Here is a 26,981-nt window from a genome sequence, read left to right as displayed (position 1 = left end):
AGAGCTAGCTAGTACTACTGCCCTTCCAAACAGGCAGCATGGGCTGTAGACAGGAAATGGATCAGAAGTCAAAGACCTAGTTTCATCAACAACTGGCCATGTGACTACAGAGGAGCCGTTTAACTCCTCTGTGTCTGTTTTCTTAGCTGTCAAAAGGCATGATAAGTCTTCTCATATGGATACCACAGTGGTGCTTTCTGGCTAAAAGGAAAAAACAGAAGTTGTATCCTTATTTTTATTAATGTTCTAACGCTTCCTCTTGGCGCTGCCCAGAGATGGCTTTCATTCCTGATGACCCGGCATCTGCTTTCTAGACATGCTTTTAAAGCATGCGCAACCTCTAGTTTATCTTCAGTGAATGTGTTTGTAATAGGGGTGTTTCATTCCTTTGGGTTGAGATAACTGCTTTCCATTCTGGAGTATTCCTTAAAGCAGACTTCCTGTTCACAAATTTCACTTGACAAGATACTGGTCAGCACTAAAACGAGTGCCTCTCCCTGCCCAATTCGACAAAACCACTGTGCAGCCTTTTCTAGATACAGATCAGCAACCGCGTTACATGTTTCTTTATTAATGAAACACAGCAAATCGCACCCTTTTAGAGGATACTCAGATTACCTCTGGAAGGAAGTACTTTGTTAATGAGCTGAACAGCCTCATTTAGGGGATGAGCTGTGTTGACATATCAGATGTCCTTTTGAGCCAGTGGGCCCGAGTGCTTGGGAATTGGGGCCAAACAGTGTTTCATGACAGTTTCCTGAATTCCATTGCCTGAAATTTTTTTGTAGGGAAGTGGGTGCTAGATTATTTACACTGTGATCACATCTGCAGAAGAAATGGCTTGAATTGCAAAAGAGAAAAAGCATTTTATAAATGGGTCACACCTGTAGTGGGGAAGTGAGACAGGTTAGGGTAGACAAATTGGACACAAAACCACTCCATGTCTAGCCGGAGCTTACTCACAGGACAAGAGGAAGGCTCCGGAAGCCTCCAGTTCCCGAGCTGATAATCAATCATGTCACTCCCTTCCTCAAAACCCTTAAGTAGCTTTCCATTGCTGTAAAAATAAATTTTAAAAAAATCCGAAATCCAACATACAAAGCCCTTGCCTGGTCCTCTAGCCTCAGCCCACCCCATTACTCCTTGGCTCGGTCTTCTGCAGTCACGCCGACCTCCTTTCTTTCTTTCTTTTTTTAAGATTTACTTTTTATTTATTTATTTTAGGCTGCGTCGGGTCTTAGTTGCGGCTCACGGGACCTTCGTTGAGGCATACGGGATCTTTCATTGCGGCCTGTGGTCTCTTCGTTGTGGTGCACGGGCTTCTCTCTAGTGGCGTGCAGGTTTTCTCTCTCTAGTTGTGGCGCGTGGGCTCTGTAGTTTGTGGCTCGCAGGCTCCCTAGTTGAGGCGTGTGAGCTCAGTAGTTGTGGCACACAGGCTTAATTGCCCCGAGTCATGTGGGATCTTAGTTCCCTGATCAGGGATCGAACCCACGTCCCCAGCATTGTAAGGCGGATTCTTTGCCACTGGACCACCAGGGAAGTCCCCTGACCTCCTTTCATTTTCACTAATTCACCGAGTTTTTTTCCACCTCACGTTGGTACTACATACTGGTTACTGCCCAGAATGTTTCTCCCCTTCTCAGGCCAACTAAATTGTGCCTATTCTCCAGGACTCACCTTTAAGATCTCTTGCTTAAACTGGGCTCTGTACCCTCCAGTGTAAATTTGGTCCCCTTTTATCCATTTCATTGCATCCACTGATTTTCCTTCAAAGCACTTACTATAGCAACCCGTCCTATGTGTGTGTGTTATTTGTTTAATGTGCATCTTTCCTACTGGACTGTAAATTCTATGAAGGCAGGCATTGTATCCATTTTGCTCTTTTTTATATTCTTTTTATATCTGAGTGCTTAGGCAATAATAGAGGCTTATTAGATAATTTCTGGAATGAATGAATGAGGCCTTTGGCAGGGCTAAACGCTAAGCAAAAAGGACAAAATATGCAGTGGGTACCCTCTCATCCCCAGACTCTCCATCAGTCTAATCATGGTTCACTTGACCCAGCACCCTGGCATCATTATCCCATTTGAAAGACCCTTTCAGAGTCAGGCCCTCCAACCATGTGGTCTGCAGGCTGCCCATTGCTGGATGGGCAGGAAAATCTAACAGACGTATCTTTAGAGCAGAAATGGGTTTTGCAGCGTTTCCAAACGTTGGAAACCTTGAAGTAAATACTGCTGAAGACTCTGCCCTTTGTGTTTTTTGTTTTTTTTTTTTTGTTTGTTTGTTTTCTTTGTGTTACACGGACCTCTCACTATTGTGGCCTCTCCCGTTGCAGAGCACAGGCTCCGGACACACAGGCTCAGCGGCCATGGCTCACGGGCCCAGCCGCTCAGTGGCATGTGGGATCTTCCCAGACCGGGGCACGAACCCGTGTCCCCTGCATTGGCAGGCAGATTCTCAACCACTGCGCCACCAGGGAAGCCCTGTCCTTTGTTTTAAGTGGTCATGATTTATGGTGGGAAGTCTCTGGCAACCATATTGTTTTTATCTCTTTATGATCTAACCAGATATACAGATTTGGGTAGCTTGTTTTGAGGAGGGTGACCATGACTGAACATGATCTGAAATCCTTGAATCAGAGGGAGAAACAGGGACATAATGATTATTCTTGAAAAACAAAGGAGAAATCTAGTGTTTGTCATTAAGTATTTGAATAGGTGCCATGTAGAACAGGACAAGATTTTTCTGTGTTTTGCTGGAGGGAGGGCTGAGGTGAGCATTATAGGGATACACATTTTTATCCCTAGAAGGAGGAGCTTATGATCCCCTTTTAGATTCAAAAGTGAAGGATGATCTGTCATGACACTGTGAGTAGAATTCAGATAGAGGTTGGTTGACTGTCTGGTAGGAATATTGCAAAAAGTATTCATGTACTGGCTCTGAAATGGACTTTAAAGCTCTTTCCAACTCTGGGAGTTAGTTATTCTTATTCTGCATGGGGTTATTCTTAAAAACCATTCATTAGTTTGATTTGGCTTTCGATTTAGGCTACTTTACTTCAGGCTTTGGGATCAGAAGGTCAGGCTAATTTTCTAAAGTGATTTAAAAGGGGGATTAAATTGAAATTAGATTATTTCCTCATTTTCACATGACCAACTCATATTCAATACTCGGCAAAGAAGTTATAAACTATCAAGCTTTTTCCAAGTGTCATTTTAATTTTAACTTTTACTGTTAAATATCCAATTATGTTCAATTCAACAAACACTAAGGAACACCTATTGTGTGTATTCATCCAACAAGCCTTTATTCCATATTTACTGTGGGTCAGACAGTATTAGACACTGAGGACATAGACTTTGTCATGGGGAACTCATGGTCAAGTTCAGACAAGTATCAGTATATCAGCAATAACAATCCTGGTGGTACGTGCCATGATAGATGTAAGCATGTGGCACCGTGTGAGTGCAAGAAGACTGTATAAGACATCCTGGGGGAGAATAAGGAATTAGGGAGGCTTCCAGGAGGCGGTTAACTGGTAGGCACCCAGATGCAAAAAAGGATGATACATGATTTCTCTCCTCCAAAAGTTTGCAATTCAGTTGGTATTTTGGCGTCTAGGAGATGCCTAAATGTTCACAAGGTGCTATGTTAGTTCATTACGTATTGGGCTATTATTTCCTTCGCTACAATGTGATCATTATATATTACTTTTCCACCTAGTCTGGACTCTAATTCTGCAATAAAAAAGTCTTAGGAGGCTGGGGCTTCCCTGGTGGCGCAGTGGTTGAGAGTCCGCCTGCCGATGCAGGGGACACGGGTTCGTGCCCCAGCCGGGAAGATCCCACATGCCGCGGAGCGGCTGGGCCCGTGAGCCATGGCCGCTGAGCCTGCGCGTCCGGAGCCTGTGCTCCGCAACGGGAGAGGCCACAACAGTGAGAGGCCCGCGTACCGCAAAAAAAAAAAAGTCTTAGGAGGCTGGAATGGAGACGGTCCGAAATCTGAAGATTGGTATGAAACCCAGGTGAGTGAGGAGCCCTTCTTGTGTGGTCCAGACAAGGTGCTGGATATGATGTGGGAAGCAATGAGGAATTTGGAGATGTAGAGGACAAAGTACTGTGTCATTGGTGCCTCCGAGGACTGGAGGCTCCTGAGGTCTTGGGCAAGGAAAGAAAGGAAGAGGTTTCTGGACATGTGCTCTGGCGCACAGAGAGGTGTGGATCTGAGTGCAAAAACATTGAGAACCTGGGGTCAGTATGTCACTCCTCCCTTTTCCTCCCCTACCCACTCCAACCTGCCTCTTGGATCTGAATTGTATTCCTTCACTTTGCTTCTTAAAGGCACATAGTGATCTAGAAAAAATGTACATGATTAGAGATTTGGAAGGAGCAGGATAAATGTTATGTTTATTAAGATATTTTCATAATTAGTACCCCCGCTGGGAACAAGATCTGCTAGGCTTTATTCCTGTTCCTCCTCTGAAACTGATCTTCCTCTGACTCCATTTTTTTATCCTTTTAATGGGATATAAATGCTTGTTACCCTCACAATTTAAAGACGTGTCCTGAAATTCGCTTCCTATGGCTTGAGTGGTTGAGAAATCTAATTCTCTAGCCAGAAGCATGAGTGTTACTCTCTTTGTGATCCTTGAAAAACATTTATTGTCCATTTGCTCTACTGAGAAGCCGAATGAACAGCAAGAAAAATTCATCTTCTTAGGTTCAGGGAGAATCTCACCTGCACGATTGCAGGAAGAAAACAATTCCTAAGTGTACGGCTAAGGTCATTTGAGAATCTGCTCTTTGCGTTTGATAGCAGTGAACTTCTCAGGATAGAAATAGGACCTAAGTCCATCTCAACCGCACTTAAACTTAGAACTCAATGGATAGCAATTAGGAAAAAATTAAAGCACACCCTGGAGGCTCCAAAAGTAAATATTTCTCTGGGCAGATGTGTTATAGCTGAGTTAACTGGGTGTTTGTGCAACTGCAATGAATCGGAGAGATAACAAACAGTCTTTATTGCCTGTAGATGTAGCCTGTGATTTCAAAATACATGTGGTGTTAAATGTTCCCAGTAGAGGTTCAGACAGTTTGCTGAGCAAACCGTAGCTGCTGCCAGGTTATAATCATACTGCCTTAGGTTATTTGTCCAATTCTAAGTAATGAGGTTCCCATCATCCTCCATTTGAGGAGTGTTTATCTTATGAGAACTTGGGTCAAGTTGAACTTAAATTTCACTTGATTGTATTCTCCGCTAAGAATCCTTCCTAGAGGAGTTAAACACATGATTGATTTCTCTCATATTGTTGCTTGTTAAAAGTTTTCGCAGGAGAAAAACAAACGCCCTCCCCTTTTAGGTCAATCGGGTGATTTGGAGTGATGCCTGCAGCCTCTCACTTTCACAGGTGAGAAAGCTATAAGAGGATGCTGCTGCCTGGATACCTGTGTCTTTTCTGTTTTCATCCTGAAGCCAACTTGACAGGAGCAGCCTTTTGTGACATCCCTTCCGGGATGTAATAACAGGAGAGCAGGCAATAAGTGTAGAGGTGGAGGTTACAAGCATCAGAAAAAAGAAACAGGGAATGCCTGTAAAGCACTGAAGGCAGCTATCTGTTCTGGCTTATGATCACTGTTGTTACCTTTGCTGTAATACGATGCATTGCACCAAGATGAAGGCTCCACTACCAATGCGTGGTTTAGTTTTGGTCCAGCCAAGGCCAGGATAAGGCAGGTATTCACATGGGCTCATCACCTGCTATGCTCCAACCCTCATGCTTCATGCTTTTATGTGTATGATCGTAATTTATATTTACAGGAAGACATAAAAGGTTGGTATTATTCCCCACCTAACAGATGAGGAAAGAGAGTCTGCCCAATGGCACACGGGAAGTAAATAGCAAGGCTTGGACTGGAATCTAGTCTGTTTGATTCTGGCCATCTTAACCTAGATTTGGCTGAGGTCAGCATCATTGCCACAAAGACACTTCCCACTCAGGCACATGAAGTGGCAGGCATTGGACCCAAATGGTCATACCTGGAAATTTCGCGAAGGAGTTAAGGACCCCTGGTGCATAGCCCAAAGGCATTCAATACGTTTTTGTTAACTCCATAAATGAGATGAAAGTTAGACTGGGTTTTGAAATAGGTAAGGTTAAGGAGAAGTGGATCTTAGTCAAAGCATGACTGTTTAATTACAGAATGGCTGTAGAGTCTATTATTATATAACCTTTTTTATTCATATCTCTGTATATGAAAACCAAGAGACTTTAATCACTGTCCTATTTTTGTTAAAGTAACACTTTTTATTTGAAATAACTCTTTTAAAGTTGTCTTACTTGGAGCCTCTCATTTTCATTCATTCTCTCAACTGGCATTTATTAAAACCTATGTCTGGACACCGTGTAGAGGAGATTTAGGGCTAGAAAGGAAGCCTGGGAGCTGATCACAAAAGGGGCTGAACATCAGGTGGGGTTGAGACTTTGTACTCAATAGGCTACGAAGATATGGTGGCAGGGATGATGATAAATGGATGAGCTACATGGTTAGAAGTTGTTATTATCCCTGTGAGAATGCAGACACTGAATCAGAGTGGCTATGTGACTTGCATAAGAGTATAGAGTATATAAGGGGAGAACCTGGGGTTTAGCCTTGTTCTCTGGGCCCTGGAGTTTTCTCCGCTATCCTCTGCGTCTGCCTTTCTTACCAAAGACCACTAATGCCCTTAGCAAACCAACAGGGGCAGGGCCAAAAAAAGAGAGAGCTGAAAACTTCTACCTGTGGGCTTGCCACCGAGGAGCCCATTTACTCAGGTAGAAGATTACAACTGAGGGAATTCCCTGGCAGTGGTGGTTAGGACTTGGTGCTTTCACTGCCGGAGCCTGGGTTCGATCCCTGGTCGGGGAACTCAGATCCTACAAGCTGCGCAGAGCAGCCAAAAAAAAAAAAAAAAAAAATTACAACTGAGCAGAAGGGATATGGATGTAAGAGGTGCCTGCCCAGAGGAACAGAGAGCTGTTCTGATGATCTCATTTGCAGGAGATAAACATCAACTCTGAGATTTGAATTCAGTCCATTGACTCAAATGAGATTAGATCGCTTAACCCTCACACTAGCCTCTTTGGTCTGTGGTAGAAGTTACATCCTCTCCCTGGAATTTCCTGCCAGCAGGGTGCTGACCTCCAGACATCGCTATGGAACCAAACTTGTAACGGACCTTTCCTGACAGTTGACACTCCAAGCTCCTGGGTTTTTGAAAGAGAATAGAGAATTCTAAGATTTTCCTGAACTTCCATATATTCTTCCTATTTTCAAATTCATCATTTACTTGTTCAGTATGGACAGATGTTAGGTAAAATTATAAAAGTTAAATATACTTAATAACTATATAAGGAGAGAGTAAGGAGCACATCAAGTCCTTCCTTGTTGCATTATAGGTGCTTTCAGGAGCCTTGAGCTCCTGAAGCTCAAGGAGTTTGAGTCACTTGCTCAAGAACATTTAGCTGGGAAGTGGGGAAGCTTGGAACCAAACGTGGATCTTTCTTCACTCCCGTCCACTGTCCTTCAGGCTAGTTCCCAAATGGAGAGCGTCCAGAAACTTTTAGTCATGTAATCAAAACCCATACCGAAAACGTTCACTGGGAAAATGCAAGTAGAATGAAAAGTATGCAAAATATTTAAAGGCAAGGACAGCAGAGCTTCAGCAATGTTTACAAGTATTTTTTCATAGAGGCATTTCTCCTTTCATTCAACAGTCATTTACTGAGGGACTACTATGTGCCAGGCAGTCTTCTAGGTGCGGCAGATATGACAGTGCATAAGAACTCAAAGCTCCTGCCTTTGCAACGCTTACATTCTAGAGAAGGAGACAGACAATAGATAAGTAAACAAGGAGGCAAACAGGATAATTTCAGACAGTAGGGTCAGAAGAAAATAAAACAAGGAGGGGGAGATATTAGATGTGGTGATCAGAGAAGGGAAGTGTTCTCTCTATGGATGATATTTGAACTGAGGTCTGTGTGATGAAGAAGGAATCAGCCCTGCAGCTATGGGGAGTGCAGGGGGTGTAGGGAGATGGATCCTGGCCCAGGGAAGGGCAAGGGCAAAGGCTTAAAGCAGAAATAAGCTTTACATGTTCAATGTGAAGGAAGAATTGCTGAGTAGCTGGAATCTAGTGATAAATTATCAATGTTTTGGTGAATTGAGTTGAATTTGTTAAGTGTGAAGACTTTCTTTCAAAAGAAGGAGATTAGCAAGGAGACATGGAAGAGGACAGAACCTAAGGAGAGAAACCCTCAGAGAAGATACAGCAGAATCCAAATTATATGGGTCTGGTCTTGGCAGAGTTCTTAAGAGAAGCATGGTGTTTGGATCCGTGTAGGGTATCCTTCGGTTAATTGTGGGGGGCAGGGGTCCCAGTGACACTTAATTGAATTGATCACACAACAGCTCAATGGCTTAAGACAAAAACACTGTCCACACACTAAATTTGCACTTTTCTGAAGCAGTATTGTAATGGAAAGATTTGATGTGGGCCCGAACCCACTGGGAACTGAAAAGCAAGTATAGACACTTATCTGAAGATGCTTTTCCAGTGAATGGAATAATGAATGAGAGACAAAATAAAAGACAGAATAAACAAAATCATTCCTATGCTTTTTCAAATATTTTGGTTAAATGATGGAGTCATTTTACATGAAATAGTGGAAGATAAAATTGAATCAGAAGAGAAGTCTTGTGTCCTTGTGGTTAAGAACAAGGATTCTGGAGTCAGACAACTTGATCAAGTTTCAGATCTCTCACTAACTGTGGAACTTCTGCAAGTTGCTCGGTCTTGCTGAGAGTCCATCTCTTCGTCGGCAAAACGGGGATGGGGATGATAATAGTATTTACAATTTAAGAACAGTAATTTAGAACTGTTAGGAGGATTAAATGAGATGTTACGTGTAAAGTGCTCAGCACATTACTGGCAACATGGAGAATAATTAGGAAATGGTGCCAGTTGTTAGCTCTATTAGGAAGATGTGTGATCATGGAAGGAAGACAAAAAGAAGTCATAAAGCAGTTGAGTGGTTTTGAGCAGGGCCATCACCTGATTGGAGCTAAGCACTGTGGAATCTGACACGGTGCTGCCACGCTCTGGGCCTTAGTTTCCTCATCTGCAAACCCAAGGGGGATGCCAGGCCAAGTAGTAAATACTCTTAAGATGTGTCTGGCCTTGAAAATTTACTGTTTGAATAAGTTCATTGCAGAAACCTGGCGTTCGGTTGTGATCTAAAACTATGGCGACCAACCATCCTGATTTGCCCAAGACTGAGGGGTTTCTTGGGGTGCAGAACTGGGACTTTTGATGCTAAAACCAGGATAGTCTTGGGCAGATGGTTGCCCACCTTCCAAAAGTGTTGCTTCCTAGAGGAGGCAAAGGGAGTGGGGAGGAAGCTCTGTTTAAATGGTAACTCACCGACGTTCTCCTAGCATTCCCGACCTGTCACTTTGTTAGGCTCAGGTACTTGCTTGCAACTTAGTCTTGGTCCCTTTTCTCTGAGCCTGACAGAAGTAGAGAGAGAACTTTGCCCATCGTCACCTACAGTGCTGTAAAAACACTTCCATGTTAAAAGTTAAAAGAGCACCTTGCAGAGCTGACTGATTGAATGCTTGTAAGAAAAAAGGTATTATTTTCTTTCCATTTCCAACAATAAATAATACAAAATTCCAAGGTTTCCCCTAAGGTGTCCTGAAGTAACTTTGAAACAGGACTGGGGTCCTTCTTGTCTGTGTGCTTTTGTTACCAAGTCCAAACTTGTACTGCTCACCACACAACAGGCGAATAAATTGAGAGACAATGTGTTGGGGCAAGGAATAGCAACTTTATTCAGAAAGCCAGCAGACCAAGAAGATGGTGGACTAGTGTCCCAAAGAACCATCTTACCAAAGTTAGAAGTCAGGCTTCTTTTATACTAAAAGGGGAGGGGGTGTGGTTGATTGCTGCAAACTTCTTGGTGTCAGAATCCTTTGTTCTTGCATCTGTGCATGTAGGTCAGGTCACAACTTTCCTATAAACCTCCAACAAGACAAATGTTGTTCTCCATTCTGCAACTTTTTACCTCTATATGAATGGAAAAGTGTTATGCCTTTAAAGATCAGAGCCTTGAGAATGGGCTATCCTGTATATTTCAGGCTATAGGCAACATTCTTACCTTGTAGCAAAAGCAATAGAATACAAAGGTTAAAGTAAACAGATTCAATATGGAGTCAGATTTGTTCTTCCCTACTGCACTTTCCCTGTCCCATCAGAATACTGTGAAAGGTCCTCTCTTCCGTGTCTAGCTGGCAAACTGCTGTTTCAACCAAGAGAAATCATCATGGGAAGGCTTCCCTTGCACTCTCAGGTGGAGATCAAGGCTGACTCCTCTGTGCCCCTGTGTTACCTTTCTTCAACAGTTTAGCTATAATTATCTATCCACCGCCAGTACTGTCAGCATTCTCTGAAGGCAAGTACACCGGTGGTGCCAAGCCAACACTCGGGCTCAAACTGTAGTCCATGTTATATTAAAAATTCAGAGCCTAGAATGGCTGATGAGACACTGCGATGTGTTCTGCCCTCTGTCCTGTCTGCTGCTCTGATTTTTTAATGCAGAACCTTCCAGCAATTTTCTTTTCCATGGGAAAAATGAAACCCATTAATATAATTTCAAACCTTAGTCTATCTAGCTTGAGTTCCAAGTCTTCTAGTGCCAGGACACCAATGTGACTCACAAGAATGAAAATTGCAGCAAAATTAAATAATCTTGTTGAATGGGTGCTAAACTGGGCGCCAGTTCCATCACATGTAGCATCGACATGTACAAGTACTAATTATCCACTAATTACAACCACAGCAGAATTGAGCTCATTTTCACTGAGAAAGAAGGACTGACACTGTTTTGAATGGTTTAAAAATCCACTCTCAGACTCTGTATGCACAGCCATTTGTTCGGAAGATACTGAATTACTCAGAATGCCAGCAAAGATGATGATATTTTAACATGGGTGGTGTTTTTATTTGGCTTGCTGGTTTTTTAAATGGGTACGTCTTGTGTACACACCCAGTACAAACTGTTAGCCCCAGGGCTTCCCTGGTGGCGCAATGGTTGAGAGTCCGCCTGCCGATGCAGGGGACACGGGTTCGTGCCCCGGTCTGGGAAGATCCCACATGCCGTGGAGCGGCTAGGCCCGTGAGCCATGGCCGCTGAGCCTGCGCGTCCGGAGCCTGTGCTCCGCAACGGGAGAGGCCACGACAGTGAGAGGCCCGCATACCGCAAAAAATAAAAAAATAAAAAATAAAATAAAGGCAAAAGAGGAATAAAATACATGTTAGAAAGAGTAATGAAAAACTCATTAGCATTGGCCATCTGCCATTTCCCCCCCTTAACCTCAATTAGCCACACAGACTGCAGACTCTGACATAGATACCAAAAAACATGGCTTTATGAACTTGTAACTTTGTATGTTAAAAATCCAAAATACTAATTATCACAGCATATAATTCCATTTAGAATTTATTTGGAAGCTTTTTCCAAAAGGCATGGAAGCTTTGCAAGCCACAATATAAATGCTGAGTGATCATTCCCATGAATGTGGACCATTACCTGCTTTGGGTGTTGCTACACATACCTATGTTCACACACACTTCCATACACATTTTCAGTAGGATAGTTTATTCATCCAATAGGCTAATGTTTATTGATCACCATCCATATGCCAGGAACTTTGAAAGATATACAGATTAGCCTAGTCTCTTAAAAGATATTCCTTTAACAAACATTAGATGAGTAAAAATATAATGGCCTGGAGAAGCCACAGTCTATTGAAGAAAACAAACACGCAAACAAAATACAAAGTGATAAAGCTATAATGGAATTGTTCATAAATTTTTCTACAAAAGAGTAGAGGGAGTATACAACTCCTCCCTGAATTGATAAAGCATTTTTCTCAAGAAGTTAGAAAGGATTCTAATTCCGCCTTTATTTCCACTTATATTTATAAAGGAAAAAATAGCATATGTTAATCATAGTAAGGAAGAAGTTAATTGCTTCCCCATTAAATCATTGCTATGTTGCAGAGGAAGAAACTGAGGCACACAACATTTTTAAAGGCACACAACATTCTAAAAGGCTTGACAAAGTTGCTGCATTCATTGATGAATGATTAAGCACAAATTTCATCATTCTTGCAAGAGATGGTTGTCTTCCCAAAGAAGAGAAGGACCGTGAAATTCCATTAATTCAGACTCTCATTGAGGAGGATTTAACAGAAGTTGAAAATGCAGATTCTAGAATATTTCAGGAAACACACGTTTCCTGCTTTCAAATAAACACATAAGGTTAATGCTAGTGTTAACAAAATGTTGCCAAACAAAAGACCTGCTTGGATGGACTCTAATGAATAGTTACGTGGGCCATTTGCAATTAGAACATCAAAATGGGGGTTCTTAAAGTGCTTTGCAAATGATTTGTCTGGAGTACATTAAATATTCCCCTGAGGACTTTCCACCCTATTAATTTACCTAGGTAGTACAAAGGTAAACTTCAACCAGCCACAGACCTATTACAAATTCTCAGATAGGTAGAATGAAAAGTGATAAGGTTTAGGTAGAATGAAAAGTAATAAGGTTTAACAGTGTATATAAAAATTTAGGACAAAAGGAAAGGATTGACTTATGTGAAAATTAACTGGAAAATGTGTGATATCTAAAAAAAAAGAGGGTTGTCAGTCTTCTGATAACTTTCAAAGCTTTCCATAACAAGTGATGTTTTTCCCAGATTTTTTAAATTGGGTTTCAAAACATGGCTCTTACCTAAGACCTCATAGAGCAGAGATGATCTTAAAGGATTGCACACCTACAAAGCATGTGTGTGTTTTCAAGACTCTGCACATCCTCTGAGTAATTTGCACTTTAACCGTCCTCCTGATTTTATCTGTCATGTGAAAACAGATGTAGAGACGTTATTTGCAGTGAAATCATTTCTAAGGGGAGTGCAGTGGTGGCTTTCACACCTCTGGAGTGTGGCAGGAATTAATGAACTTTACAGTGTTCATTTGAATAAGCAGAAGGAAACTTCAGCTTTTAGCTGTTTGGTTATTACAGTTTTTAGACATTGTCAGAGGTGAACAATCTAGAGACAATAAGGTGTTCCTTTAAAATGTGATCAGAAACAGCATCCCAGTGCTCTTCAGGTTTTTAATAAAAATTAAAGATAATGCACTGCCTTTTATAGATGCTGTTTCTGTTTTTCAAAACAGCATCTGCTAAGTGCAAGGCACCATGCTAAGCACTTCATCTGGATCACTTTTAACCAAAAGCCTATGAGGGAGTTATTACTATCCCCACATCAGACATGACAAGACTGAGATCAGAGAAGTGATGTAACTTGTCCTTGGTCACACAGCTAAGAAATAGCAGAGCCAAGATTTAAACCTACATTTACCTTTTTCATTAACCTTCTGTCTCATGATTCTTAGCTACAGATTTGACATTTTAACTTCTTCCAACTTCTCTGTTAGAATCTTATTCACCATTAAAAACCAGGACAAATTCAACTTATTCCCTCATCTTTTCTAGTTGCACAATTCTGCAATAATCCTTCTTCAGGGCACCCAGAGTTGTCCAGGGTGTTTTGCTCACACCTAGTATCATAGTTATTTGCGTACATGTCTGTTTCCCTTACTGGATTGTTAGTTTCATGAGGGCAAATGTGGGGACTTACTCTTGTATCCTCTTGGCTCTTCCCACGGTGTCTCAAGTAAAAATATGCTTTTGTGGGAAAGAGGTAGCATCACCACGGAGGTGGGGTTTAACCTCTGCTATGAGGATCCTGAGGGCCAGAAGATGCTAGGAAACGTGTAACACCATATAAGAAAGTGTGCCAGGGTGAAGATGGAAAACTGTAGCTGAGGTAATCCAGTGTATTAGGGGAAGACACCAGGCCTGTAGCAGATGTGAAGTCAGAACAGATCTGGTAACCATAGTTTAGTCCTTTTCTTGGAGGGTTCAGCACAGAACCTTGCAGAATTCATAGGAAGATATGCAGGGGTCCATGTGCCAGGTCTCTCACTTTACTGGCCTTTAAATTATCTTATATTATAAAATTGAGTGTTGTTCATTGTGGAGAAACTAGACCATTTAGATAAGCCAGAAAAACTAATTACCGTAACCCCAGCACCTATTGGTAACGACTGCATGCATATACAGTGATTCTCACCCCTGGCCGACTATTACAACCATCCAGAGCTTTTTAAAAATCCCTGTACCTGGGCCCCCATCCGTACCAAATAATTCAGAATGTCTGGATGTGGGACCCTGGCATCAGTATTTTTTAAAGCTCCCCAGGTGATTCCAGTGCACAGCCAAGTTTGCACAGCAATGGTCTAGAGTCAGGCTTCTCAAAATTTAGCATAGGTACAAATCACCGAGGTATGGGAGGAGCCTGCAGTTCTGCATTTCTGACTTAGCTCCCAGGTGATTCTGGTGCTGCTAAGCCATGTCACACTTTGAGAAATAAGAATATACACTCACCTCTCAATAAAATTTAACAATGCATGGATGAAGGATTTCTTATTAATATATCTTTGAACAAGTTATTTAAACTGTGAGCATTGGTTTCCTTATCTGTCAGATGACAGGGTAAGAAGTAGTAAGTTTACAATTTTTGTTGCCCCAATGTTCAGACCCATGTGAGGGGAATCTCAAGATGGGAAGGAAGCAAGATTAGACCATTGAACAAATATGATACTCCAGGCATTATTCTTGGAACTAATAATAAGAGTAACATTTTTGAGCATTTAATATGTCCCAGGAACCAAGCCAAGCATTTAAAATTGATTATTTAATTTAATAAGCCTCATTTTACTTAAAGAAGCTAAATAACTCACTGAAGAACAGGCAGTTGCCTAGGGCTGGTAACGGGGATGTGAAGTCAGGCAGTCTGATGTCACAGCCTAAGTACTGTTTACTTGATGGTACATGATGGTGGTTCATGGTGCCTCTCAGGCTAGATAATCTTTAAAACCCATCCATATAGTATAATTTAGATTGCCAGCCACTTCTTCCTTATTTTGATCATCCAATATTCAGAATTCTGTAAAAAAATATATCTTGGCAGAAAGAGAAATGGGGAGACGTGCGCCATATTGCACATCTGAGCACACACATCAGTGGTATGTTAATGGCACCTAAAATGGCATCATTTCTTGCGACATCCCTAATATTGGTTCACCATCTGTAGCTTAATTTCTCTGAAGAAATCCAATATGGCATTCAAGGTTTAGCTAAATCGCCTAGAGACTTCTTCAGGTGCACAAATACTTCTTCATCTAGGCTGAATTAGAAGGCAGAGCCGGAGGGCTGTGTGAGACTGGGAGGGAGAGAGCCATGAGGATTGGTGATGAGGCGAGGAATTGAGGGAAGAACAGATGGGACTGGTAAGTATCCAGGTATTCTGGCAAAATGAGACTCGTACACAGCATCTATGGTCCTAAGTGTGTGCGTGTGTACATGTACATGTGTGTGTGGGGGGGGTGCGTGTGGCAGGATCACCTTGTATGACAGAGAATTACTCAGAGGAGATGGCTTTTGGAAATATTCTCCACCATACATCCTCAGCATTACCCCTCCCTTGTTAGCCACTATCCTATCCTTCACTCTAATGACAGGTTGCCTTGACCCAGATCCCCCAATCGATTTCATCTGTAATGAGTAACACAGTGAGGGAGCGGGATTTGCCTGAACCTCAGAACTCTCCCTCCAGGCTGCAGGCAAGTCCATCTGTCATCCAGGCCTGAAGGGAAGGTGCAAGGTATGTGCCAGCATCAACACTTTTCCTTTGCAAGCTGGCTTTTCCCCTTTGCTACCTGTAGTACCTACAGAATACTGTATCCAAAGGGGAAAGTGTTTCTGGCAGGAGAGAACTGCCTGCGATTTCCCTACTGCTAAGGCAGAATTGGGAAATTCTGTCCATTGGCTTGCAAAGGAAAACAAGTGAAAGTTACCTGTGACAGAAAACCAACAACTATGAATCATGTTTGACCCACAAGGTCTTTCATACTTCGGTTTAAGATGCATTCTCACTTATACAGCTTTAAAACTTCTATCAGCATCTTGGAAATCACTATTTATAAAGAAAAGTCCAAGTTGCAGGCTTAGAATTCCATCGATGATTTCTCCTGTCAGATTTTCTTTTTTTTAAATATTTATTTATTTTATTTTATTTTTTGGCTGCATCGGGTCTTAGTTGCAGCACGTGAGATCTTTGTTAAGGCATGCGGGATCTTTCGTTGTGGCGCAGCATGGGCTTCTCTCTAGTTGTGGCATGTGGGTTTTCTCTCTCTTGTTGAGGCACACAAGCTCAGTAGCTGTGGCGCGAGGGCTTAGTTGCCCTGCTTCATGTGGGATCTTAGTTCCCTGACCAGGGATCGCACCTGCATCCCCTACATTGGAAGGTGGATTCTTTACCACTGGACCACCAAGGAAGTCCCCAGATTTTCTGAAGGAAATTGAATAGCAGCACTGTGTGCCCAATTGAGCAACTCCAAATCTTTACATCCGATGAAACAGCCCTTACTTAAGAAGAATGCCTGATGGGGCCAGTTCCCAGAATCCTTTTTTTAATCCCCCTCATATGTATATTTTTTTTTCTGGTTTTTCTTTTGAAAGAAACATCATGTAGTCCAAACAAACATTATTTAGTCTTTTTTTGAGCAAACCTGATATGTGTCTTCACCTCCACTTTAATTTTTTTCTACAACCTGAAACTTTCATGTACTGTGTCCATTTCATTCTCTTTGAATTAATTCAGTGCACAGTCTGATGTCCGTCTGTAAATACTATAGGGAATATTTTAAGCCTTCCTAATAGGCTGAAATGAGAGGTAGAAAAAGACTTTCTCTTACAGAGTCCAAGCTCTTACTGCTTGCTACATGATAGGCCAATAAATCGAGAGATGAATTGTTGGGGCAAGGAATAGTGACTTTATTTGGATAGTCAGCAGACTGAAAAGATGGTGGACTAGTGTCCCAAAGAACCAACTTACCTGATCAGGCTTCTTTTATTCTAAAAGGGGAAGGGGTGTGACTTGTTGTTGCAAACTACTTGGTGCAGGAATCCTTTGTTCTCGCAGCTGTCCAATCTAGTCACAATATTCCTATAAACCTCCAACAAGACAATTGTTATTTTCTTTTCTGCAACTTTTTAATTTCTATATGAATGGAAAAGTGTTATGCCTTTAAAGGTCAGAGCCTTGAGAATGGGCTATCATGTATATTTCCAGTTATAGGCAACATTCTTTTACCCAGATGCAGAGCCCTAGAGCTAAAGGAATAGATCCAATATGGAGTCAGGTTTGTTCTTCTCTGTTACATTTCTAGAAGTTAGAATCTTGTGGAAGAGACAATAAACCTGAGAATAATGACAGTGTTTTTTTTTTTTCTTACTTAAAAACATACATTCATAGTTAACTGATGTTTTTATTTTGCTCCTTTTAGAAATATGCATATGAGTGCTTAAGTGTTGATTTTGTGGATAAATAAAAACCAGTACACAGCCCCTCTTGTTCCTGCCTGGGTGACCCCCCCATGTCCTGCACAGCTGGACTCAGGTCCATAACAGAAAGTGGGGTCCAGTGAGGGAGCAGGAAAGGAAGAAGAAGAATGATCGCCTTGTAATGTTTCTATATTACTATAGACTCTTCACATTGAAAAGACTTCAGGACATTCCTAGATGAGGAAACAGGTCTAGAAAACAAAAGATGTGATGGCTCAAATCTCATAACCAGTTACTGACCAAGGTGAAACTGAGACGCAGGTCTCCTGGCTCCTACGCAGGTGGCTTTGCCATGCCTCTATATCCTTTTCTGCCAGGAACATAGTGGAGAAGTTTCAGAGTTAGAGTCACTGAGTTTGAATAATGGCTCAGTCATAGCTGACCTTGAGCAAGTTATTTCCCTCAGTTTCCTACTCTGAACAGAGTCAAAATAGTTGCTAGGTCTCTGAACTCTTGGGAGATTAAATGAGGTCACATATGCAAACTGTTTAGTATAGTGTTTGGCACATAGTACTCAATAAATGTTGTATACTACTGTAGTATTTTTTGCCCACCTTTCCCCATAAATTAGATAGAAACCAGGATGTTGGAGAACCATAGAATGGGCAAGTAGCCCCTGTATCTAACATTAAAGACTAAAATCTTTAACTAGCCACTGAAAAATTAAAAACTAAGACTATCAGGAACTGTTCTAATGATCTCCAACTATCAGCACAGAAGAGGTTGTCCAAAAGTTGGGAAAACATTAAAATTATTCAAAGAATGGATGAAAGCATTCAGATAACTTTAACTCCCATGCTTTGGGGCCGTTGTGGCCATTCTGTGTAAAACAATATTGGACTTCCCTGGTGGCACAGTGTTTAAGAATCCACCTGCTGATACAAAATTAATGCACAGAAATCTCTTGCATTCCTATACAATAATGATGAAAAATCTGAAAGAGAAATTAAGGAAACACTCCCATTTATCATTGCAACAAACCTGCCGAAGGAAACAAAATACCTGTATGCAGAAAACTATAAGACACTGATGAAAGAAATTAAAGATGATACAAACAGATGGAGAGATATACCATGTTCTTGGATTGGAAGAATCAATGCTGTGAAAATGACTATAATACCAAAAGCAATCTACAGATTCAGTGCAATCCCTATCAAACTACCAGTGGCATTTTTCACAGAACTAGAACAAAAAAATTCACAATTTGTATGGAAACACAAAAGACCCTGAATAGCCAAAGCAATCTTGAGAAAGAAAAACGGAGCTGGAGAAATCAGGCTCCCTGAATTCAGACTATACTACAAAGCTACAATAATCAAGACAGTATGGTACTGGCCCAAAAATAGAAATATAGATCAATGGAACAGGATAGAAAGCCCAGAGATAAACCCATGCACATATGGTCATCTTATCTTTGATAAAGGAGGCAAGAATTTACAGTGGAGAAAAGACAGCCTCTTCAATTATTGGTGCTGGGAAAACTGGACAGCTACATGTAAAAGAATGAAATTAGAACACTCCCTAACACCGTATACAAAAATAAACTCAAAATGGATTAAAGACCTAAATTTAAGGCCAGACACTATCAAACTCTTAGAGGAAAACATGTGCAGAACACTCTGTGACATCAATCACAGCAAGATCCTTTTTGACCCACCTCCTAGAGAAATGGAAATAAAAACAAAAATAAACATATGGGACCTAAGGAAACTTAAAAGCTTTTGCACAACAAAGGAAACTATAAATGAGATGAAAAGACAACCCTCAGAATGGGAGAAAATATTTGCAAATGAAGCAACTGACAAAGGATTAACCTCCAAAATATATAAGCAGCTCATGCAGCTCAATATGAAAAAAACAAACAACCCAATTGAAAAATGGGCAGAAGACCTAAATAGACATTTCTCCAAAGAAGATATACAGATTGCCAACAAACACATGAAAGGATGCTCAACATCACTAATCATTAGAGGAGTGCAAATCAAAATTACAATGAGGTGTCACATCACACCGGTCAGAATGGCCATCATCAAAAAATCTACAAACAATAAATGCTGGAGAGGGTGTGGAGAAAAGGGAATCCTCTTGCACTATTGGTGGGAATGTAAATTGATACAGCCACTATGGAGAACAGTATGGAGGTTTCTTAAAAAACTAAAAATAGAACTACCATATGACCCAGCAATCCCACTACTGGGCATATACCCTGAGAAAACCATAATTCAAAAAGAGACATGTACCACTATGTTCATTGCAGCACTATTTATAATAGCCAGGACATAGAAGCAACCTAAGTGTCCATTGACAGATGAATGGATAAAGACGATGTGGCACATATATACAATGGAATATTACTCAGCCATAAAATGAAACAAAACTGAACTATTTGTAGAGAGGTGGATGGACCTAGAGTTTGTCATACAGAGTGAAGTAAGTCAGAAAGAGAAAAACAAATACCATACGCTAACACATATATATGGAATCTAAAAAAAGATGGTTCTGATGAACCTAGGAGCAGGACAGGAATAAAGATGTGGACGTAGAGAATGGACTTGAGGACATGGGGAGGGGGAAGTGTAATCTGGGACAAAGTGAGAGAGTAGCATTGACATATATACAGTACCAAATGTAAAATAGATAGCTAGTGGGCAGCAGCTGCATAACACAGGGAGATCAGCTAGTTCCTTTGTGACCACCTAGTGGGGTGGGATAGGGAGGGTGGGAGGGAAACGCAAGAGGGAGGGGATATGGGGATATATGTATACATATAGCTGATGCACTTTTTTATGCAGCAGAAACTAACACAACACTGTAAAGCAATTATACTCCAATAAAGATGTTAAAAAAACAAAAAAGAATCTACCTGCCAGTGCAGGGAACATGGGTTCAAGCCCTGGTCTGGGATGATCCCACATGCCTTGGAGCAACTAAGACTGTGCACCACAGCTACTGAGCCTGCGCTCTAGAGCCTGGGAGCCACAACTACTGAGGCCACGCGCCACAACTACTGGAGCCCGCATGCCTAGAGCCCGTGCTCTGCAACAAGAGAAACCACGGCAGTGAGAAGCCCGCGCACCAGAACGAAGACCCAACACAGCCAAAAATAAATAAATAAATACATGTATTTTTTTAAAAAAAGAAGAAAACAAAACAATATTGAGGGTTCTGAGAGACTGCATCCATGTCACCCTCATTCAAACAAGTTTTGCTTGATACCCTCAATGTACCAGGTTCTATATTAAATGCCAGGGACATGAGATGAATAAGATCTATTAACTACGTTTACTTATATCCTGTTAGGGAACATTGACTCTTTAACATATAATTAGAGCCAAATATTGGGTGCTGTACTAGTAGTACTGTTGTATTCAACAAACATAATAGGCACTGATTGAGGTTCCTGAGCTCAACTGGTGAACCACCCAAAGCCTTCCTGAAACTGTGGCCTAGAAAGAGATCCAAACAATAGATGAGTTACTTACAACATGCTAGAGGAGAAAAGGTCAGAGAAGGCTTTGCAGATAGGTGACATTGGAACTATCTGGAAGGATGGTGAGAGGGTTTACCAGATAGCCAGGGTAGGCATGGAGAGATGGTAAGCAGACGAAATCGAATATGAAAAAAGACAGAGTAAGCACTAATTGTAGCTCACAGGGCTGATACTCCATTTGTATTTGTAATACCAAACTCAGTTTCCAACAGTCCTGGAAAATTATGCTGAAACAGCTAAGACTTACACTGCTTCAAGCAGTACTTAAGGGAAATGTCAGTGTCATGGCAATAGATTACACAGCTGAGACCCAGGACACCCACAGGCCGGAAAAGCAGGGGAAAGATGTCATCCTTACAAGTATCACTTTTCTGGCCATAACTACATAGAACATTCTGAGTTCTTTTTTGAAAAGGAAGCCATATTTTCATGCTCAGACTGTTTATCAGAAAGGTCGTTAGATTCCCCCATTTCCACAGCAAAAAAAAATCAAAAACAGTCCTTTTTAAAGTAATTGCACGGTTCCAGCCATATGCTCTCCCGTCCTCTTTACTGCGTATCATTCACTTAGGACTGGCGTAATTCCCCTCCTAAATTGGAGGTTTGCATATGTAATTATATCAAATGATGTGTTTGTTTATATCTCCAAACCACATTCAAAAGCTTGCCTATGATTTATCTTTGAAATTCGATTTCATCATGTCAGTCCCCAGCTTACTGTGCTCAATGGGTCTACAGTTACGTGTGTGATGTATACGCCTCTCTCTTGCAGAGATTACAGGATGAGGGTGCCTTCCACAGTGATGAATCAGAGCAGTTGAAGAGAGAGATTGCTCTGTTACAGTTTCTGCCCTGTTCTAAGACCCAACTGCATTCAGCTACAACAAAGTTTGTTTAGAAAGGAAGATGCAGCTTTGGCAATTTTGACTAATTCCTCTGGACCGGGAGGGTTGGCTCACTTCATTGCTGTCTAACTGTAAAACATACCGTGCAGCTACAGCTCCATAGCTCATCCTAAGTACACAACTTTAGAAGGAAGAAAGCTTTTGCCCCTTCTTAGTTTAGCTGGCTGTGTCTTGACAGCAAGGTTTATTTTCAGTGCAAATAACTACCAGTTGTGACTTTAACCCAAAATGTACCTTTCATTATTTTTATGTTCTAGATTCTCCATGGACAAACCTGATGGCTCTATTCATTCCAGCCCCTCTTCCTACCAGATTCCTAAACTAACTCATTCATTCATTCACTCAATCATTTTAGTATTTTTTAATTTATTTTTTATTTGAAGTGTAGTTGATGTTGAATATTATATAAGTTACAGGCGTACAATATAGTGATTCTCAAATTTTAAAGGTTATACTCCAGTTATAGTTATTATAAAATATTGACTATATTCCCCGTGTTGTATAATACATCTTTGTAGTTTATTTTTTACCTAATAGTTTGTACCTCTTAATCCCCTACCCCTATATTGCCCCTCCCTGCTCCCCTCTCCCCACTGGTAACCACTAGTTTGTTCTCTATATCTACGAGTCTGCTTCTTTTTTGTTATATTCACTAGTTCGTTGTATTTTTTAGATTCCACATGTAAGAGATATCGTACAGTGTTTGTCTTTCTTTGCCTGGCTTATTTCACTTAGTCATTCAACCGTTTAAGTTTTTTTTGTTTGGTTTTTTTTTGTTTTTGTTTTTTTTTTGCGGTACGCGGGCCTCTCACTGTTGTGGCCTCTCCCGTTGCGGAGCACAGGCTCCAGACGCGCAGGCTCAGAGGCCATGGCTCACGGGCCCAGCCGCTCCACGGCATGTGGGATCTTCCCGGACCGAGTCACAAACCCGTGTCCCCTGCATCGGCAGGCGGACTCTCAACCACTGCGCCACCAGGGAAGCCCCCGTTTAAGTATTTTTAAAGTTCTGTCTTCTCTAGGGACTTCCCTGGTGGCGCAGTGGTTAAGAATCTGCCTGCCAATTCAGGGGACATGGGTTCGAGCCCTGGTCTGGGAAGATCCCACATGCCACAGAGCAACCAAGCCCATGCACCATAACTACCGAGCCTGCGCTCTAAAGCCTGTGAGCCGCAACTACTGAGCCCACGTGCCACAACAACTGAAGCCCGGGTACCTAGAGCCTGTCCTCCACAACAAGAGAAGCCACCGCAATGAGAAGCCCGCGCACCGCAACGAAGAGTAGCCCCCGCTTGCCGCAACTAGAGAAAGCCTGTGCGCAGCAACAAAGACCCAACGCAGCCAAAGATTTAAAATAAATTAATTAATTTTAAAAAGCAGGTTGAATTAAAAAAAAATAAGATCTGTCTCTTCCAAACATGAAAGATGTGTTCAAATCTAAAAGGCAGAGTTTGTGATCTCCTACTGATTTTTAAATGGCTTTACTGATACATAATTTACGTACAATAACAATCTGGCTTTACTGATACATAATTTATGTACAGTAACAATCACCTGTTTAAAGCATACAATTCAATGGTTTTCAGAATACTTATGGAACTATGCAACTATCACCATAATCTGTAATTTTAGAGCATTTTCATCAGCCCCAGAAGAAACCTTGTACCCCTTAGAAGTCACTCTCTGTCCCTTGCCCCAATTTGTCCCACTTCCTACTGATTTTCACTTTTTTTTTTTTTTTTTTGCGGTACGCAGGCCTCTCACTGCTGTGGCCTCTCCCGTTGCGGAGCACAGGCTCCGGACGCGCAGGCTCAGCGGCCATGGCTCACGGGCCCAGCCGCTCCGCGGCATGTGGGATCCTCCCGGACGGGGGCACGAACCCGTGTCCCCTGCATCGGCAGGCGGACTCTCAACCACTGCGCCACCAGGGAAGCCCTGATTTTCACTTTTAACTTAGATTTTTTCCCCTGCCTTTTACTTCAGATCTGTGAAAATAAAGGTGATAGAAACCCAGAGAAATGCAGGGGTTTCCTTTCCTCCACAAACAGAAACTCCTTGGCTTTCTCACAGCTCCAGGTTCACTGTTTATGTTGTTTCAGACTTCTCAGGAAGCCTGTCTTCTTCCCTGTTGGCTGATAAATAGGTGAATAAGTAGGTGAAAAGCACATCCTGGGGGAGGTAGGCAGATGGAAGGGAGCCACATTGCTCTCCCACTTATACCTGGGCATTGTGAAAAGAAGTGGCTTTCCTAAAGAATTACCCTCAGGATAATCGGGAGAGGAAGCTGACCTCCTTCCTGAGCACCGTCATACCACAATGGGCTGTGGCTGCATGACCTGGGCAAGGAGGACCTGAAATGACACGAGATCCTACAGGGGGTGGGGAGTGCAGACAGAGGGCAAAAGGGTTCCTGGTCTTTTGTTCCTGGAAGAGCAGCAGGCGAACAAGAGCAGAGGCTGACAGCCCTTTCACCTGTGTATAGCCTCCATATAACAAGTATTTCTCATTCCCATTGTGACCTCTAACAGAGGATGCCCCCTGAAGAGGTGGTGAGGTCTGTGAAAGCCTCCCACCCCATTTGGAGAACACACTTACATCTCACTTGGAAAGAGCCACCGTGACATATAATCTTCTGGGATAGCATGGCCTGAAAATGAAGGCGTCAGATTTGTGCTTTAGATGCTCCCTGGTGTGACCAAGCTGACCCTTAGCCAATATGACTCAGAGCAGGCTCCTCTTTATTCCTCCTTTATCACCTCAGTGCACCAGTGCATTCACACATCTCCATCCCCCCCTTGCTCACCCTCCCAACACACAGACACACACACACACACACACACACACACACACACGCACGCACGCACACACTGAGCCCAAGGTCTGATCCAGATGCTAAAGCTTCTCAGGTGTATTTCATTCTTGGATGGGCAGAAAAATTCACGTCAATAAAAAGTCATAGTGAGATTCAACAAAGGATAGTGGAATTGCAGAAAGCCTCCTCTTAGAATCAGAGGACCATCTCAAGGTATCATCCCAGGAGATTTAGACGCAGTAAATGAGGGATGGAGTGGGGCACAGGATCTCTTTTTGAGTTTCCCGGGAGGTTCTGATGGGTAGCTAGGGAAAGGGAAGTTACCAATTCTCTCCCTTGAAACTCTTGAGAACGGCCTTCTCTCTGTCATCTCTGACAATAGTTCAGAGGTGCCTAGCACTGTGCCATTCACATAGAGGAATTTAGGAAATGGTTTAAATGAATACTAAAGGCACACACTCCCTTCCCATCCACAGATACTCTCCCCACACACAAAATAATAGCCTCCAAAACAAACACTTTCTAAGTCTGTCTGTAGCAAAACTGAAGATTAGAATATGAATAATCCATCTTTTCTACAGCAACGTTTCTCAACTGATCCTTAATGAATTTCCTGTTTTGTTTTAGGCCAGGGGCTTAGGTGGACCACAGGGCTTCTGAATCGGAAGGCAGGTGTTTCCCATGAAGTCACTCTGTCAACCTGTCTGGCAGCAAAATACAGATGTATGAGCAAAGGATTGCAGTAGAAGGCCAGGAATGATACTGTGGTGGAGTATACTCATTCTGTTAGCATGTTTCAGGTGGACCCTTAACCCTGGGAGAGAGGGTCACCTCTCCGACACCTGAGCTAACACCTGAGCTAAATTCGAAAAAATCTGTGGATGGGTGGGGCACATTCCAGAAAGCATTCATGGAGAGGCAGATCAGTGATGCAATGGGAACGTGGGTTTCCCTCCCATGGGGAGTGTGTTCAGATGAGAGTGGAGAGGAGTCGGTTTGAAACCCCACACGTCAGATTGGGGCTGGAACCCAATCGCACCTCAGATGGGATTCGAACCCAGCCAAAACTAAGATTGGGACTTGAACCCACAGGCTGGGACTGGAACCCACTGTCTTTTAGTTAAAATCACTCGGGCTTCCCTGGTGGCTCAGTGGTTGAGAGCCCGCCTGCCGATGCAGGGGACGCAGGTTCGTGCCCCCGTCCGGGAAGATCCCACATGCCGCGGAGCGGCTGGGCCCGTGAGCCGTGGCCTCTGAGCCTGCGCGTCTGGAGCCTGTGCTCCACAACGGGAGAGGCCACAACAGTGAGAGCCCCGCGTACCGCAAAAAAAAAAAAAAAAAAAAAAAAAATCACTCACCTGGGGTCAGGACTTACTAAAACTCAGGCTGTTTATGTCTCTGCACAGAAGGAATTCAGTGAGAGGCAAAGTGATAGGTAAGAAGTAGATTTATTAATATAGGGTACTTTTGAGGGATACAAGTGGGCCGGCAAGGGGGCTCTGCCCCAAGAACTAAGTGGGAAAGAAGGTGTATTTAGGGAGATACACATTCCACGGACAGAATGCGGTACATTTCAGAAGGCGAGAGTGGCCCGAAATATGGGGTGGTTAATTTTTACAGGCTGAGTAATTTCATAGGCTAACAAGTGGGAGGATTATTCCAACACTTACAGGGAAGGGGCGGGGATTTCCAGGAACTGGGCACCACTCACTATTTGGCCTTTTAAGGTTAGCCTCAGAGCTGTCATGGTGCCTGTGGGTGTGTCATTTAGCTAATACTGATGTATTACAGTGAGCATATAATGAGGCTCAAGATCTACTGGAAGTCTAATCTTCCACCATCTTGTGCCTAATCGGTTCTAACCAGTTTTTTTTAATTCTCAACGGCTATGTCATTCTTTTAAAGGTTGTGCCCTGCGCCCTTCCCTCCTGTCCCAGGGTCAGCTTGTAAACAGCCATGCTACCTGCGGTGGGATTTTATTTTGAAGGCCATGTGAAGCCATCTAACCTCTGGTAGTCTTACTCCCACCTGCTACCTGAAAACAAAAACGTGAGCTCCTCAGCAGATTTCGATAAAATACCTTTTCTATATTTCATGTACCTCACCAGCATTGGGAGTGAGCTTTCCATGTGATTTCTCTGTTATCTCATGTCAATCAGCATATGCCATGAAAGGAGCCCAATCCATAGTCTCTTATCTT

General features: G+C 42.4%; 1 protein-coding gene across 3 annotated transcripts in view; it reads left to right on the top strand.

Annotated features, from left to right (window-relative positions):
• Positions 1 to 26,981, top strand: part of FAT3 (FAT atypical cadherin 3) — a 563,581-nt gene that overhangs the window by 323,017 nt on the left and 213,583 nt on the right. The window lies entirely within an intron of this gene.

Source organism: Monodon monoceros, unplaced genomic scaffold (genome assembly GCF_005190385.1).
Source record: "Monodon monoceros isolate NGI ecotype Baffin Bay Population unplaced genomic scaffold, NGI_Narwhal_1 Super_Scaffold_7, whole genome shotgun sequence".
Taxonomy (NCBI): Eukaryota; Metazoa; Chordata; class Mammalia; order Artiodactyla; family Monodontidae; genus Monodon; species Monodon monoceros.
This window is presented reverse-complemented; position numbering and strand designations above follow the sequence as displayed.